Genomic DNA, 19,549 nt, shown 5'->3' on the forward strand with positions numbered 1-19,549 from the left:
CAGACATTCATTGAGGCGGTTATACCACATACGTCCAGATTGTTTTAGGTCATACAAAGACCTTTGTAATTTAATAGAATAAATATTTTTAGAATTTGATTTGCATGCTTCAGGCATGTTGAATCCTTCGGGAATTCTCATATCAATATTCATTTATATTCTACTGGCTTTACACCTTTAGGTGTTTGGACTACAAGTCCAAAAACTTTTCTTTTAACCAATAAATCCAATTTAGATTGGATCGCATCTTTTCACTTTGCCCAATCATTTCTATACCGACATTCATCAACCGATCTAGATTCATGATCCTCATCAACTTCTATAATATCATGTGCTACATTTTATTAGGCTCCAATTAAATTTTCTATGATTTCATTCTCTTCAGGAGTTGGCTCTTCAGGAGCGACCTCTTCAAGAGGTTGAATTTTGTCATGACATTTAATCTCCAGAGATATTTCAAATCAATTTATACTTTTTTTTAGGTAGGCCGGCCTTAAATTTATTTGTAGCACTTGTGCATGTCCTTCAGGGACATCAATTTTAGCTAGAGTATTTCCTGCAGGAATAGTTGATTTAATGACTCTTCTGGAGTCGATAAATATAACTTTCTACAAATGAAGAATTTCTTGAACTTCTAGTTCACATTATTTTGTATGAGGATCGAGGAAATTCAATTTTTCAGGTGATTTCCTGTCGGTTGATTTTGTCCTCCCCCTAATGTCGGGATTCGTAGTTCATCAGAATAAATAAATCATTCAATAAATCACTCATCAATATTTTACGATATTTAATCGTAAAAAGTGATTCATACCCGACATAAATTTTAAATTTCTTTTTGGAGCCATATATAATATAAAGGGGGTATGTATAAATATTTGTCGGCTCTCAAATATTCTCACTTTCGTTAAATCATGTATTCATTGGGATCAGTAAACTTCTGAGTTACTGCAGGTGATAATTATAAATCAAATGAGAATGAAGACAACTATATCGATAACCATTTCTCTCTCGAATGGTTATTATGATATAATCAACCTTTATCTCACTTGATTTCTAAACATGATCTCCATTATTGTCTCATTTAATGTCTCAATTTGATATCCATTTCAACGGATATTCAAATTCAATAAATTTTTCGAGACATGATAAAAAGTAGTGTTTTATTTATGATAAACTTTTCTCCTACAGGGAGAAATATAGTAGTGGCTCTTCTGGAGCTTTCAATCACTTAAACACTACAACAGATTGTGTTTGTCTCTCTCATTGGAATATAGTATATATAGTAGCACTTATTAATGAGACACATATCATTGTCACTATAATTCTTATGGGACAAATATCATCACCATAATTTTTTTTTTTTTGATCCCAAATATTTAACATTCATTTCTTCTTCAGGAAGAAAAGCTAATTACTATCATAAATTAAATCAAACATCATACACCTTCAGGGTGTTTAAAGAAATTGGCCATGTGAAGATGCGATTATAATTTTGATTTGTCAAATGTACTTCAGGACATTTATCTTTAGGACCTTTATTTTCTTGTCCTTATCATTATTATCCCACTTCAAGTGGTAATTTTTTCTCTTGTCATGGTAAAATATATATTTACCAAAATCATAGTCATGGCAACAACCATAACTAATAAATTGAAATTTAGTCGCATTCACTTCTGGGAATGGACTAGAACTAGCATGCAATAAGTACAAAATACTTCTCAAAATTTCTCTCAATATTGCTACTACAGGAGCATATTCGAGAAATCAATTGTGGAGAGTATTATTTTTAATATATCTTATGAGTAAAATTTTCTCAACACAATTTCAACTGAGAAGTAATTCTAAAAATTGCATAATTATGTTCTTGTAGCCACAGGTAAATTTATCATACCAGGCTTTTGAAATAATGACCATCTTCTAGTGGCAAATATTTTCGTTAAACAACGACCATCTTCAGGTGGTCGAATCTTTTTCTTTAAGTATTTCAAAGGACAAGTAGATCTTCAAATATAATTGATTTTTTATAATAACATCTCCAAAACTCAATGCATCAGAATATAATTATTTATAACAAATAATTATAAAGATAAATAAGTAAAATTAAAAGGAGAAATATTACCTCAAAGATATCAAACAATATATGTTTGTGTTTAGTGGTTGTTCAACAGTAGGTACTTGTATTTTACGATAATTCAAATATTAGCCATAAGAAATTGAAATAAGTTTTTGAGTTAGAAATTTACCTCAAAATTTTCTTGAAGAAATATGGACAGAATTTCGACAAAATCTTGTACTTCACCTTTGTTCAAGGTAGAGCCCCCGTTTTCATCTTTTGCTCAAAAGTAGAGATTTCGTGCTGATAACGTGTTATAAAACTAATAAAATAAACTACTATAATGTCAAGTGAAATATTGGAGATATTAGAGAAATAAGTAGAGAAATGGAGAGTGATATTATTGTATTCTAACAAGATACAAAAGTCCTTACAAAGGGTGTCAATGTACCTCTATATATAGGTACTACAAGATCAAAGGTACATAAATCCTATTAAACACCCACTACTACAATAACATGAAGAAACTTATGAAACGGTTTCTCCACTACATGAATAGATTTATGGATTGTAACTTATATACATAATGTAGCCATAAATCATGAATTAATCCTCTTGGGAATACAAAGGGACATCCATACTTTTAATTGTTTCATAACAGGTGATGAATTTTGAATTAATCTAATGCCTCAGATACGTAGATAAGAGTTAAAATTGGTATTAATGTAGCAAACATTTTTAAAGTTGTGGTGACCTTAGCTATATATTTAGTTTCATAGCTTTCAAATATTTCGTACTATCAAAGTATGAATTTATATGCATAATTTTGCCAAACTTGCAATATTACACTAAACTATTGATTACACTTTTGAAAAAATTTGTATCAATTAAATTGAAATGGTTTCTATCAATTAAATTGAAAAAATTTCTATCAATTGAATTGAAATGATTTCCTCATGAGTTTTGATTGAAAGTGCAGTTTTAAAATTAAGCATTCCTATTTTATATATTTCTTCAACATCTTTTCTGGGATAGACTAATTAGCAGTATTGATAGGTATGTGTAGTTCATTACTATGTACCATGTCTGAACCTTTAGAATCGGAACCTATCAGCATTTTTCTGAATCTTGCGGCCATCTTAACTGTTATATCAATTTAATTCTATATAAGTCTAATTATTCTATTAGAAACACTGGAGTCCTATACCGGGAACACCTAGAGTCAAATCAAGCCTATCAACAGACTAACAAGGTCTTCTATAGCTTACCAACGCTAGAATTAGAAAACTATATGCAGAACTAAATACGAATAAACAGATATAATGAAAGCAAGAAACAGATTAATACTGTTCTGGCTCAGATACCAAACCCAGCCCAAGACATAATAAATAAAAGAGAATGGAATGAGGACTTACTTTAAAATAAATGAAATTGCTGAATTTATTTTAAAGAAAACTTGAGATTGAATGAAATTCTCAAAATAACTTTTTTATTTAATATGATTACAATAGAAGGCAAAAGGGAAGCTTATCTATTTATAATAGTGATTTTAAAGCTAAAATCACTTTCCCTTTGATGATACAAAACATCTATTTATAATAGTCTAGGATAATTTCATTTACATTTAATCTCCATGCCGACATCATTTGCATTTCATCTCCATGCTGACACTTCCTTTTGAATTGACATCAGAGACAGAACGGTATAAATCTGTTTCTTGCTTTCGGTATATCTATTTATTCATATTTAGTTCTACATATATTATTCTTATTCTAGTATTAGTAAGTCAGAGAAGACCTTATTAGTCCGTTGGTAAGCCTGTTTTGAGTCTAGGTGTTACTTGAAATTGGAAATTTGGAAGCTTTAATCAGAAATGTTGGAAGCTTTATCAATTGCGGAAGCTTTGATCTTGGCTTGAATGCAAACACAATTTACACAAGTTGCTGGAATTTAAAGATTTACAAGAGAGGGGAATTTTTAGAGAAGGACGAATTTCAGAACAACTAAGATAGAACTTTCTGCTAAAACTCGATGCCCTAATCCTCATTTTGAGGATTATGTATAGCTATCAGAATATTACATTTGAATTTCATTTGACAGCCACTTGCATTTCAGGTGCATTTGAATTTTCATGCTGACACTCTTATCTTCATTTGATTAGTTCTTTAGAGATTTCATCTTATCTTCTTTTGAAATTGGCCGACACCTTTTGTTTAGATATCATTTGGGTCTTATGCGCATGGACCACTAAACGAATCAAAAGTAGAATTCGATGAGAATCTTGTTGACTCATCCGATTTCTTTTGTTGATTTTGGAAGAAGCTCAAGTACTCTTCCAATATTTCGGGATTTTGCATCATTTTTTTTGAGTAAAAATTCATTTGCTGTCACATCTAATTGTGATGTCTGGTCTTTCTTCTTACAAGTTAGAACTCAGACATGATATAGGCTTAAGGACATCCTGTCATTATTATGGCTAGGCGGTGTGCTTTTTAAGTCCCAAACTCAATAATAAAAGGCTGCATGACATGGACATAGAATTGCACTGCAAATTTATATTAAGTTATATTAATTAATAACTATAAGTTGAAACAACAATCAGTGTGGCGCAGCGGAAGCATGGTGGGCCCATAACCCACAGGTCCCAGGATCGAAACATGGTTCTGATATATGTATTATTTTTATAAATATACATTTATTCTCATATTGTCTATACTGCACCCTTAATTACAGAGGTGGTATAAATGTCTTTCTTCTTACAAGTTAGAACTCACACATGACATAGGCTTAAGGACATCCTGTCACTTGATATGGCTAGATGTGCTTTTTAAGTCACAAACTCAATAACAAAAAGCTACATGACATGGACTAGGGGTGCAAACGAGCCGAACTCGAGTCGAGCTTTAGCTAATCGAGCCGAGCTCGAGTTAATTTTGTGAAGCTCGAACTCGAGCTCGAGCTCGACGAGCTCAAAATATCAAGCTCGAGCTCGAGCTTAAAAATTAAAAATTATTATTATTATTTTATTTTTAAAAAATAAAAAATAATTATTTATTTTTAAAAATGAATAAAATAATAATTTTTTTAATAAATAATAAAATATTAGGGATATATATGTAATTTTACTATTAAAATAAAAAATAAAAAATAAAAAATATATATATATAATTGAGCTCGCGAGCCAACGAGCTTAATGTTTTTGAGCTCGAACTCGAGTTTGAGATCGACTTAATTAGCTCGAGCTCGATATTGACGAGCTCGAGTTGAGCTCGTATTCGAGCCGCTCGCGATCGGCTCGATTCGCGAAACACCCCTAGACATGGACATAGAATTGCACTGCAAATTTATGTTAAGTTTTATTTATTAATAACTGTAATACATTAAAAGATGAAACTGTAATACTTCATTAATTGCACCCTTACATTAAAAGATGAAACCATAATACTTCAAGTAGAAATAGATAGACCAACAGCATATACACCTAAAAGATTAAAATGGAATGAAATCACAGTACCTCCTGAATTTCAAATACAAAATCTTCAAGTCCCAAGAAATTTAGAAAGAACAGAAGCAGAACAAATAATAGAAGAACCGGATGGGAAAGTGTTTATAAAATTTAATTCATTCTGAGAAAGACCTTCAACCATCAAATTATTCATGGATACTAGCTAGACAATCTTGTACCGATTTTACTGAATTAGTACCTCCTATTGAAAATAATTCAACATTTAGATTTAAAACCCCTGTACCAGAGGTAATACATCAAAATCAGTCTGGGTGTTCCCCAACACATTCACAAATGAAAGGAGAAATAAATATTATAAACAAAGCTAAATTTAAAATTAAGCATAAATACTTACAAGAAGATTTTAATGACGAAAAAAAATAAAAATAAGAGATTATGGTTTGCACAATTATCACCCTTATGTAGAAAAAATTTGAAAAAGGAATGGAAGAATGAATTAAAACAAAGGAAGTTTGATTTTCCTTTTGTCACTCGGTTGTCATTCTATACTTCAAAAATAGATTTATATGATATATATGATACATCTCAAATAAATGTACAAACTAATTTATATAAAAAAATGAAATTTAAAAGATAATCAAGTAGTTACAACTATTCATCCATCACAGGAACTAAAAATAAATACTACTAAAGGAGATATAATTGCATCGCCATTTAAAAAGGGAAGAGAAGCAGAATCAAGTATTAACAATAATGTAAATCTAGAAGATATTAAAAAATTATACCAACCAAACAATTATACAAACCAAATACTTCATACTATAGCTGAACATATAAAAGTATTAAGTACTAAAGTAGATAGTATTCCAAAACCTTCAGCTAGATTCCCAAATGATATATCAGCACCTCATTTTCAACCTTGAAGTCTTCCAAGAAATAATGAGCAAGGGTTAGTACAAAATGTAAGTCCAACCAACACTATACTTAATAGAATATCTCAATCGTTACAATCTTTAACTAATACACCAAGAATTAATACAATAGATAGTGGAATTATTAATGAAGAATTAACATCAGAAGAATTCGAATCCTCAGAAGAATATTTAGAAGAAATAGAAATGATAACTCCAATAGAACAACAGTTTAAGGAAGAAGAAAACAATCAAATCAATAGAATAAAAAGAAGAAAAAATCATAGAAAAGATTGGAAAATAATAGACACAAGAAATTATTACCCTAGATATTCAATATGAAGAACGATCAAAATTTCGTACTACAAAATATGATGGAGATTCAATATATGAATGGAATATAGATGGAAAAACAGAATATGAAATATTAAATAAACTCCAAGAAATGGGAATTGCTAGATTAGCGTACAAATTAAAAAATATTCAAGAAAGAAATGTAGCAACTTTATTAGTGTCTGGATTCACAGGATAATTAAAAAATTGGTGGGATAATACCCTAAGTCTCCTGGACAAACTTGCAATCTTTGATCACACAATAGAAGTTGAAGACACTGAAGGAAATATTCAAATCCAATCAGATGGAGCAGAATTTTTAGTAGTAACATTAGCCATGTATTTTGTAGGAAATCCAAAAGAAGAGTTAAATGCTAATAAATCATTTTTAACAAATTTAAGATATCCAACTTAGGGATGGCAATGGGGCCGGTGCCCGCGGGCAACCGCCCCGCGGGGGGCTCTCGGGGCGGGGGCGGGGGGGAATTTTTTCCCCCCGTTTAGAAACGGGGCGGGGGCAAAAAAAAAGTATATATATAAATAAATATATATAATATGTAATTTAATTAGTTATAAACTTATGATAATGATATTATTAGTTAGATGTATTATATAATGTATATTAGTGTATGTAATATAATTGATATTATCAATTATATGAATAATTAGACATGTCTACTAATAGAATTTATTAATTAGTGTACTAAATTTACTAATACATTTATACTAAATTTCTAATTACACTTAATAGAATAACACTTTTTTCTCAAAAAAAAAGCACAAACATAATAATGAATTAGTGATTGTATTTGTACCAAAAGTGAAAACTTGACTATTTTAGTTGTATTTATTTCATCATGTTGGATTGTATTCAAATAACTTTTGTTTGATTGTTTTTATGAGTTTCAATTGTAAAATTACAATGAATAATAACTTGATGATGTGTTGATATTTTAGTACTTGATTATTTATTAAAATTTAACTATAATAAAATTTTATTAACCCCGCGAGGACAATTTTATTAACCCCACGGGGGCACCCGAGGAGGAAGCGGGCGGAGCGGGGCGGGGGGAGTGGGAGGCGGGGACGGGGCGGGGTCGGGGGGAATTAATAGGCAACGGGGCGGGGGGTGGGGGAGGGGTCCCCCGCCCCAACCCTGCCCCGTTGCCATCCCTTGTCCAACTCTATCAGATTTTAGATGATATAAAGATATGTTTTTGACTAATGTATTAAGAAGACTAGATTGTAATGCTTCATTTTGGAAAGAAAGATTTATAACTGGATTACCAAATTTATTTTCTCAACGAATTATGAATAATTTACAAAAGGAAATGGGAATTGAAGCAATTTCATTTGAAAATATTTCTTTCAGACAATTATTTTCTTTGGCCAAAAAAGAAGGATTAGCTTTATGCTCTGAATTGAAACTTCAAATAAAATATAGATAAGAAAGGATAGATGTAGGATCATTCTGTGAAACTTTTGGTATTAAAAGAATAAAATCTCCGTCATCAATAAATAAAAAGAAAGAAAAAGGGGGTAAAAAATTAATAATGAACATTATTATAATAAAAAGAAATACAAGAGAAAATTTAGAAAAAATAAAATAGTATGTTGGAAATGTGGAAGAATAGGTCATAAAGCAGATAAATGTAAATTAAAAGAAAAAATAAATGAAATATGCGCAGAAGAAGATGAACTAAAAAAATAAGTTAATAGCATTATTGATAAATGAAAAAGAACAAAATACAGAAAATGACTATTATAATAATTTATCTAGTTCAAAAGAACAAGAAGATTGCATTTATTCAAACTTCTTAAAATATGTAAATGTCATTACAAAAAAGGAAGATAAAGAATTTTTACTAGATATTATAGAAAAAATAGATGACCCTAAAACTAAAAGAGAATATTTAAAAAGACTAAAAAATCTAATTTTACAAGAAGATAAAATGCCAAAAATAATAGAACCTTTTAGTATTTCAAAATTAATAGATAAATACCCAAATATGAACAACATAAGAAAAGAAACTACTAAAGATCTTCAAGTAGAAATTAATAATCTAAAAACACAAGTAAAATAATTACAAAATGAGATATTAGAATTAAAAATAAAAGACTTAGAGATTGAAACAAGAATATCATTAATAAAATATCAACCTATAGATCAACCCTCTACATAAAAAACAAATGAAATAGTTATTTCTGAAAATCCATCAGATGAAAAACAATATTTAAATATGATTGAGAGAATAACATTTCAAAAATGGTATGTATGAGTAACAGTAATGGTAGAAGATTTTTTAAAAAAAATTGTACCCCTATTAGATAATAGAGCAGATCAGAGTTGTATAAAAGAAGAATTAATCCCAACAAAGCATTGTGAAAGAACAAATGAAGAATTAAGAACTGCAAATGGAGAAAAATTACAAGTAAAATATAAATTTACTAAGAGATCAATATGTAATAATAATTATTGTATAAGACATAATTTTATTATAGTAAAACATATTCATATAGATATAATTTTAGAAGAAATAATAAAAAGAGAAGTATGTGAAGAAATACCAAATGCATTTTGGGATAGAAAAAAGCATATAATCAATTTACCCTATGAAAAAGATTTTAATGAAATAGATATCTCAACAAAGGCTAGACCAATACAAATGAATTTTGAAATTATTAGAATTATGTAAAAAAGAGATATAAACTTTATTAGATAAAGGATTAATAACCCTATCAAAATTACCATGGAGTTGTGTTGCATTCTATGTTATGAATTAAGCAGAAAAAGAAAGAGGAGTACCAAGGTTAGTAATAAATTATAAACCGTTAAACAAAGTTTTACAATGGATTAGATATCCAATTCCAAATAAAAAAGATTTTCAAATAAAAAAGATATCCAATTCCAAACAAAGTTTTCTATTTATAAGAGTGATTTTAAAGCTAAAATCACTCTCCCTTTGATGATACACAAACATCTATTTATAATAGTCTAGGATAATTTCATTTACATTTAATCTCCATGCCGACATCATTTGTATTCATCTCCATGCTGACATTTCCTTTTGAATTGACATCAAAGCCAGAACGGTATAAATTGTTTCTTGCTTTTGTTTTATCTATTTATTCATATTTAGTTCTACATATAGTATTCTTATTCTAGTATTAGTAAGTCAGAGAAGACCTTATTAGTCCGTTAGTAAGCCTGTTTTAAGTCTAGGTGTTACTTGAAATTGGAAATTTGGAAGTGTGACAGCCCCACCTCCCCCTAAGGCAAACTAAAGGGTTCGGCGGACCGCCTGCCCAGCTCTCGCCGGGATTCAGTCAGTCACTACAGTCCTCAAATAAATGACAATATAAATCTCAAATATTACATCAAATTCTCCAATAATTACATGTCATAAGCAAAGCGGAAACAATTCCCAACTATACATAAAATGATTCCAAATCCAAACTGTACAAGATATATGCCATCCAGCCACGTGAATAAGTACTACAAGCCTTCCTTCACCACGAGCCCTGTGGAGGGGAATAAAATATTTTTGGGGTGAGCTAAAAGCTCAATGAGTAACCAATAAAATCAGTAATCAAATATATTTCACAATAATGCATTTCGATGATGTCATGATTCCAAGATCAAATGTACGTATTTTTGCTCTCGTGAGCCAGTGAAATCATTGCACTTAAACACCCAACGCTCAAATAGCTCAGATAACAGATAAACAGGAATAAGGAGCCATCGTGCTCCAAATAACTAGTAAACAGATAGTGGAGACGTTGGTGTTCAGCATAGACTTCCCAAGAACTCAGTTAAGCCAAATCATGTCATGAACTCACATACCGGCACACATGATATGCAAACAAGTAAATAATGCAAGAAACGGTTCAAAAGTAACTTTGGAAACGGTTTAGGGTCACTCACCTCCATGGCTTAGGAACCATCCATCATATATCATTGCCTTGCCCAAATCTAAGCCCTTCAACTCAAACTCAAAGCAATCAAATGCTTTCAAAGATCGGACAGCATATCCCCTTAATTTCCTTACTTTTCCATCCTACAAGCAACACCATTTCATCTCAAATCAATCACATACACATCATAAACTATCAAATACACCTTTCGGCACAATATCCATAACTGAAGCTACACTTATCGGATTGAAACGAATATTATGGCGTTTTGAAGCCAAGCCATAACCCTACATTTCTTATGTAGACCTCCAAAGCCAAATCATGCATTTTCATGGTCAAAAATGGAAAACTCCACGAAAACAGAAATCTGGGCGCGAAACAGGGTTCATGGGCAGTCAAGGGTATTTCGGTCATTTCATATGTTACAGTACTCGGATCGAGTTGAAATTTTGCAGGAAACTAGTTAACACCATTTTCTACAACTTTCATGTTTTAACCTAAGCCTGATTCGGCCTCTAACATGCTCAAATAAATCCGGTCAGAACAAGGCAGATTCAAACCCTAAACCTGGAATTTCGTATCAAACCAGAAATTTTCCGCAAATAACCGCAATTGATGCACAAGGGATCCATTTAACACACTTTAGAGCCATCAATTCAAAGCCAACCATAATCATCATATGAAAACAGAAAAATCCCAAAAAAAATCAGAAATTTAACTAACTTCACTTTAATCCATGAAATCTTCCATAAAATCACCTCTTAAGCCAACACAAGTCACTACTAAACCATTATTAAGAACAAAGAAAGGATTGCCAGACATGATACCTTGAAATCTCAAGAAAGGTGATGGCTTAGTCCTTTCCCTTCTCTAATCACTCCACCACTATCTTCAATCTTCCTAAGCAAGTGACTTTTATGGAGGAATTTAGAATTTTAACGGTTGGTTTGTGAGATCAAGGCAAGAAATGGAAGAAACAAGTTGAGAGCTTTTTTTTCTTTTCTTGTTGAGAGGGCTGGCCAAAGGAGCTAAAAATGAAGAAATAAATTGGCCAACATTAGCTTTAAGAAAGTAAAAATATCTTGGTCAAAAGTCCAAGGATGAATGGAATGGTGACACTTGTCACCTTTAAGCTTAAAGCTTATCTTTTTGTCTCTCTAATACAAATCTCTTAGCACCTTGTAAAATAATATCACTCAATACAAAACTCCAACAAGTTGTCAAAAATATAATGCATTTACCGCACTAGCGGGTCTCACGTCCAAAATACACTTCAAAATTAACGTGGACTAACTTGTATCAAGGAAATGATTTGAAAACTATATTTACTTATAAAAATGTATAGAAAATTAATATATTGAAGAAAGGCATAAAATTATAGACAAGGAAACAAAATAATGTCTCGAAAATATACAAAATTTTTGGGTTCTCACACTCATTCTTTCGGGGTGTCACAGGAAGCTTTAATCAGAAATGTTGGAAGCTTTATCAATTGCGGAAGCTTTGATCTTGGCTTGAATGCAAACACAATTTACACAAGTTGCTGGAATTTAAAGATTTACAAGAGAGGGGAATTTTTAAAGAAGGACGAATTTCAGAACAAGATAGAACTTTCTGCTAAAACTCGATGCTCTAATCCTCATTTTGAGGATTATTTATAGCTATCAGAATATTACATTTGAATTTCATTTGACAGCCACTTGCATTTCAGGTTTTCATGCTGACACTCTTATCTTCATTTGATTGGTTCTTTAGAGATTTCATCTTATCTTCTTTTGAAATTGGCCGACACCATTTGTTTAGATATCATTTGGGTCTTATGCGCATGGCCCACCAAACGAATCAAAAGTAGAATCCGATGAGGATCCTGCTGACTCATCTAATTTCTTTTGTTGATTTTGGAAGAAGCTCATGTATTCTTGCAATATTTCGGGATTTTGCATCATTTTGTTTGAGTAAAAATTCATTTGCTGTCACATCTAATTGTGATGTTTGGTCTTTCTTTTGAGACGTGCTTCGATTACTTCCTTTTGAAACTTGATAAACTGACCATTTCAGCGAAAGTGTGGTGGGCCCATAACCCACAGGTCCCAAGATTGAAACCTAACTAATATATCTGAGTTGCTTCTACCCACTATTTTCTATGTTTTTAAGAAAAGAATAAAAAATCTACTTGGCTCTGATATATTAGAATTGTTTCCGCCCACTATTTTCTATTTTTTAGGAAAAGAATAAAAAAGCTATGAGTTGATATTTATTGATATGTTTTTAACTTATTGTATTAGTGTCTATATTTATAACTTTTAGTATATACATTTATTCTCTATATTGTCTATACTGCACTATTAATTGCAGAGTTGGTATAAATTACTTTCTCTTACAAGTTAGAACTCAAACATGACATAGGCTTAAGGACATCCTGTCATTGTTATGGCTAGACGGTGTGCTTTTTAAGTCACAAACTCAATAATAAAAGGCTGCTTGACATGGACATAGAATTGCAATGCAAATTTATGTTAAGTTGTATTAATTAATAACTATAAGTTGAAACAACAATCAGAGTGGCGCAGCGGAAGCGTGGTGGGCCCATAACCCACAGGTCCTAGGATCGAAACCTGGCTCTGATATGTTTATTATTTTTATAAATATACATTTATTCTCATATTGTTATTGTTATGGCTAGACGGTGTGCTTTTTAAGTCACAAACTCAATAACAAAAGGCTGCATGACATGGTCATAGAATTGCACTGCAAATTTATGTTAAGTTTTATTTATTAATAACTGTAATACATTAAAAGATGAAACTGTAATACTTCATTAATCGCATCCCTACATTAAAAGATGAAACCGTAATACTTCAAGTAGAAACAGATAGACCAACAGTATATATACCTAAAAGATTAAAATGGAATGAAATCACAGTACCTCCCGAATTTCAAATACAAAATCCTCAAGTCCCAAGAAATTTAGAAAGAACAGAAGCAGGATAAATAATAGAAGAACCGGATGGGAAAGTGTTTATAAAATTTAATTCATTCCGAGAAAGACCTTCAACCTCTTCAAATTATTCATCGATACCAGTTAGACAATCTTGTTCCGATTTTACTGAATTAGTACCTCCTATTGAAAATAATTCAACATTCAGATTTAAAACCCCAGTACCAGAGGTAATACATCAAAATTAGTCTGAGTATTCACCAACACATTCACAAATGAAAGGAAGAATAAATATTATAAACAAAAGCTAAATTTAAAATTAAGCATAAATACTTACAAGAAGATTTTAATGACGAAAAAAATGAAAATAAGAGATTTTGGTTTGCACAATTATCACCCTTATGTAGAAAAAACCTTTCAACATTTAGAATCGGAACCTATCAGCATTTTTCTGAATCTTGCGGCCATCTTAACTGTTTTATCAATTTAATTCTTTATAAGTCTAATTATTTTATTAGAAACACTAGAGTCGGGAACACCTAGAGTCAAATCAGGCCTACCAACAGACTAACAAGGTCATCTATAGCTTACCAATGCTGGAATTAGAAAACTATATGCAGAACTAAATACGAATAAACAGATATAATGATAGCAAGAAACAGATTAATATTGTTCTGGCTCTGATACCAAACCTAGCCCAAGACGTAATAAATAAAAGAGATTGGAATGAGGACTTACTTGAAAATAAATGAAATTGCTGAATTTATTTTAAAGAAAACTTGAGATTGAATAAATTCTCAAAATAACTTTTTATTTAATTTGATTACAATAGAAGGCAAAAGGGAAGCTTATCTATTTATAATAGTGATTTTAAAGCTAAAAAAACTCTCCCTTTGATGATATACAAACATCTATTTATAATAGTCTAGGATAATTTCATTTGCATTTAATCTCCATGCCAACGTCATTTGCATTTCATCTCATGTTGACACTTCCTTTTGAATTGACATTAGAGCCAGAACGGTATAAATCTGTTTCTTGCTTTCGTTATATCTGTTTATTCATATTTAGTTCTGCATGCATATAGTATTCTTATCCTAGTATTAGTAAGTCATGGAAGACCTTATTAGTCTATTGATAAGCTTGTTTTGAGTCTAGGTGTTCTCGGCATTGGACTCCGGTGTTCCCAATAGAATAATTACACTCATAGAGAACAAAATTGATAAAACAGTCAAGATGGCTGCAAGATTCAGAAAAATGCTGATAGGTTCCGATTTTAAAGGCTCAGACTTAGTACATATTAATGAACTACACATACCTATCAATACTATAAATTGATCTATTCCAGAAAAAGATATTGAAGAAATATATAAAATAGGAATGTTTGATTTTAAAACTGCACTTTCAATCAAAACTCATGAAGACACTATTTTGCCATCGGCCATTAGAACCGCTCTACCTTTTATGGGTTGTGACCATATACACCTTTATAATACATACTGCATGTAAATACACCGGTAAACCGATGGCATCATGCACCGATAAATTAGCAACGCTATGCACTGATGAATCGGCAAACTTGAGAGCACCAATATTAATTTTTGGAATCTCGACAACAAATGTCAATTGCAAGGGTATTGATCGGCTGAGCTTTCCTCTCCTCGGCATAAAATATGACAAACTTTGCATGATCAACTTGTCGATTTTGGTCTTCCAGTAATGCAAACTGTTGGCGAACTAAAGTAACTTCTAACATGCCCCATAGTGTTTATATCGCGGGCTTCAAATGAATGAAACGATCTGTTCATATTGTTTCCCAACATAGTGGCATGGCTATCTTCTTTAGTAGTGAATTTCTTAATTGTGCTGCACATCGTCGCTATCCATACTAAAGAGCTGTTTTATTGTTCATTCCATTGCCTTCTCATGAGGTGTTTGTCGACCAGGCTGATTAGAACCGTGGGTTGTAGCCTCCTTAGAATAGGCTGTATGAAAACTGACCAGGCTGTATGAAAAAGAACTGGTTGAAAATGTAAAAGAGTTGACCAAAAGTGTGCCTACATCTAACCCATCAGAGATTGTCGTTCATGCCACCTTGATCGACTCAAGAAGTTAAAATCGTCCTGCAAAACGGCTGATCATAAGGCAATAAATGATGAAGGAAGTTGATTGAAAACTTCTTGAAATTGAACTTGTCATTGGCTTTGAGAAAGAAAAGAAACTAGGCTGGTGACTATTTGAACAAAATAAATTTACACAAAAGGAATCAAATGAAATTCAACAAAGCTCCTAACTCTGCTCTACGAATTAAAATGACCAAGAATGCTGGAAATCCTAATCTAAAGGGCTTGAATATGAAAGAAAGTTGAGAACCTTTTCTCAAGATGTATTTCTGGAAGTTGTTTTTCTATCCCTTTCTTTGGCATTCTTCCCAAGTATTATAGTTGAGAATTTCTTAAAACTGGTAATCACCAACAGATTGTAACTGCATGTAGATGCTTCTCCCATGTTCTTCAATCACATTTAAGGGACCACTCCAACACTAAATCGGCCACTACTTCATCAAGCCATTAACAAGCTCCACTATTCCCTTATTTTTGGGGTGTGATCTTGTAACTAAGTTCTCTGATTATACTTTTATCAGCTCGCAGATTATCGGCTTGCTAGCATTCCTATGAATCACCGCCTGTCATCAGCTATTATATGCTGCCGATCATGACTTGCCGATAGACTTCCACTAACTGCCTCTTGCTAAATTACATAACATGGATGGATGCTACTATTATTGGTTCTTCGATTGGCCCTGTAATTAGGTCATATTACACCAACGGCCTTCTCATCGACTCCAAAAATAAGCCAACCAATTACCTCTAGAGTAGTTGATCACTAGGAAAATATTTAAAACTCTTCTTGGGTGTCCTTAGAGACTCCAAAATAAGCCAAATTTCATATTGACTTCTTAGATCGATCCTTATTTAAAAGTTATATTGGCACATTAAGTCTTTTCTCAAACAGATATCAACTTGAGCCTTTTATCAGCTTCGTGCACCTTTCAAAATCAGTTAGCAGTTAGCTTTGCATCAACAAGAACCTTCAGCATTCTTTAGTTTCCTCAGAAGTACGATTAATCAAATAAGAGTCAAATTCAACCAGTGACTTGACCAGTTAGACCGTGACCAGAACGGTTGGTTTGAATAGTGAGTCTGAATCAGTCATGCTTTTGATCCGTAAAAAAAAAATGGTTGAACTAGTCAAGAAGTGATTGAACCGCAAACCACGGCATTTAAGTTGTAGTACTTCACAAAATGGCCCGAATGTGGGCTTGTTTGTGATGGACCACCGATCATTCCAACAATATACCAATCACGTGATGTGGACTTCAAGTCCAACGGCATTAACTAGGGAAACCTTTATGGTAGGAACGCTTTGACCGTGCCTATGGTAGGAAGGCCTGCAGAAAGCTACACGTGTTGGAGTTGGATGGAGTACAAACGGAGACGTTAAGCTGTGGAAGATCGCGTGGAAAGCAAACATTAATTTTTTGTCTGCGGCTGCAAGCAAAAAAGCACACATTCGGACTTCCGTTTTCCAATGTAGTAGATTGGGCCAGGAAAGGGTAATTGCAGGTCAGAACCACTGGCATTTATGCATTTGCAAATCTACCCGTTAGCAATGGAAAAATACTGTAAATGCCTGCGACAAAAAAATGTGCGTAAAGAAGGTACCGAAGTTTTAACAAATAATAAATGTAAATCTCACACGTGTGGGGGATAATAACTTGGAAGAAAGAAGGAAAAGTGGAGCAGAGGTAAACGTAGCAGTTTCGTGGCAACGCAAAACACAAAGGGATTGAAGGCTTCATTATATTTATATACATATATAAATTTAGTACCCAAGTGTTCAGCTTAAGCATCCGGGAAAATGGTGCCATAACTATCGTTATGGTAAACAAAACAGTTTTAGACATGATGTAATAGGTTATAAAAATTTTAGCGACCATTTGATTACCCGTTGGACCTATCCGCTTGAATAGAATTATGGGTAAAAATAAGGAAGTAAGTTTCTCATCTAAAATAGTAAGTTAACGTAATAAATTAGTAACTTTTGTAGTCGAAAAGGTAAATTGAAAGTAATATGAAACATACTTTTTAAAGAGATAAATTACAATTTTATATCTCAAATATACTTTTGAGGGAGTAAGTTTATTTGAAGTAAAAGTATGTTTTTATACATAAATAGTGATTTTTACTTATAACATAGTAAATTTGATTAATGACAAAAATATGCTAATTTATGGCAAAAATATTCTATTATGCTAAAAAAACTTATACCAAACCCGTACTTTTTTGTGTTATTTGAAATAAGACTAAAATGTATTATTAATGATTAAAACTGAGTACCTTACTTAGTAAGTACTGTTAATATACTTGTATACATACTTGATCGTATGTGAATAAATAAATATTTTTGGAATTTATAGGGAAATAAATTTTTTCTTTTGCAGTTAAAAAAAAAGTAAGCAAAAATCTTTTTTCCCAGAGCACAAAAATCCACAAGTCAAAATAGTTGGTCTAAAAGGGAAAGAAACATCTAAATATCATTGTTTAAAGTACCAAATAAATTAGATGTAAAATGCTCGTTAAAAGCAGATACCTTGACATATAACAAAGGAAAGCCATAAAGAGCAGGCTATTTACAGGAAAAGTTATCATTCATAAAAATAACAGCTCTTCGTGGTTTTCTTACCAGTCGTCCAACGTATGAACAAAGTGGCAATAATTAAAATAGTATTTTTTTCGATTTATACATATTTTCATTAAATTTTTTTTCCATTTTAAAAAAATTAATGAAAATCTTTTATCAGAAAGCACATAAGTCAAAAGGAATGGTCTAAAAGGGAAAGGAATAGCAATTACGTACAATATTTGTAGTTCACGTTCGAAGGACTACAGTGTTGTTTTTGAAAAATACCCCGAAAAATATCCAATCCAAACGGAACCGATTCTTCATTATTTAAAATACCAAATCTGTGATTTTTTTTTAACTGCTATCCATTGGTATCCTAAAGTATTATTTTCCCATCAAATACCACCTCTTCAACACCCATTTTCCCATAAACAAATTTATTTATTGGATAAAATAAAAATAAACCCGTTTTCCAATAAAACACTAGTTCTTTATGGCTATCCTCCATTATAACAAAAGAGTACTCATTTGTAGGCAAAAAACAAATTTGTTTATCGGATAAAATAGAAAATGAAACCCTTTTTCGGGCAAAAATTTCAGGTCTTTATGGCTTTCCTCCATTATAACAAAAAAGTACCCATTTTAGAGGCGAAAAACAAATTTGTTTATGGGATAAAATAAAAATCGAACCCGTTTTCAAATAAAACACCAGCTCTTTACGGCTTTCCTCCACTACAACAAAATAATACCCATTAGGCGAAAAAGAAATTTATATATCGGATAAAATAAAAAAAAAAATGGTGTTTTCCAACAAAACACCAGTTCTTTATGGCTTTCCTCCATTATAACAGAAGAGTACCCATTTTGGACGCGTTTGACAAATTTGTTTATCGGATAAAATAAAAATCAAACCCATTTTCCAAAGTTTTGGAGGTGAACTTGTTGAAGCTTCTTAAAATATTTGAGTGGGATCACCATAGTATAAAATTCGTTTTATGATTAGTTGTTTTCTCCTTTGTAATCTTGCAGATTTGAAATTAAGACGCCATTGAATTCAATGATGGAACCAATAGGGACTAATGGGGCCATAGCTCAACTCTCCCCCAAATTTTAAAAATTTTATTTCACATTTGTAATTATTTGTATAAAACGAAGTTAGCCTTCCTAAGTTTTTACAATTTTAGCCCCTCTAGAAAAAAAATCTTGGCTTTGTCACTGACTAAAATGTCTGTAACTGAGATTTATCC

General features: G+C 31.8%; 1 non-coding gene across 1 annotated transcript; it reads left to right on the forward strand.

Moving 5' to 3' along the window:
* Nucleotides 1-13,233: 13,233 nt before the first annotated feature.
* On the forward strand, nt 13,234-13,305 carry TRNAM-CAU. Its single transcript has one exon. It is a non-coding gene; the product is annotated as a tRNA-Met (tRNA).
* Nucleotides 13,306-19,549: the final 6,244 nt, after the last annotated feature.

The sequence above is a fragment of the Coffea eugenioides genome, chromosome 4 (assembly GCF_003713205.1).
Source record: "Coffea eugenioides isolate CCC68of chromosome 4, Ceug_1.0, whole genome shotgun sequence".
NCBI lineage: Eukaryota > Viridiplantae > Streptophyta > Magnoliopsida > Gentianales > Rubiaceae > Coffea > Coffea eugenioides.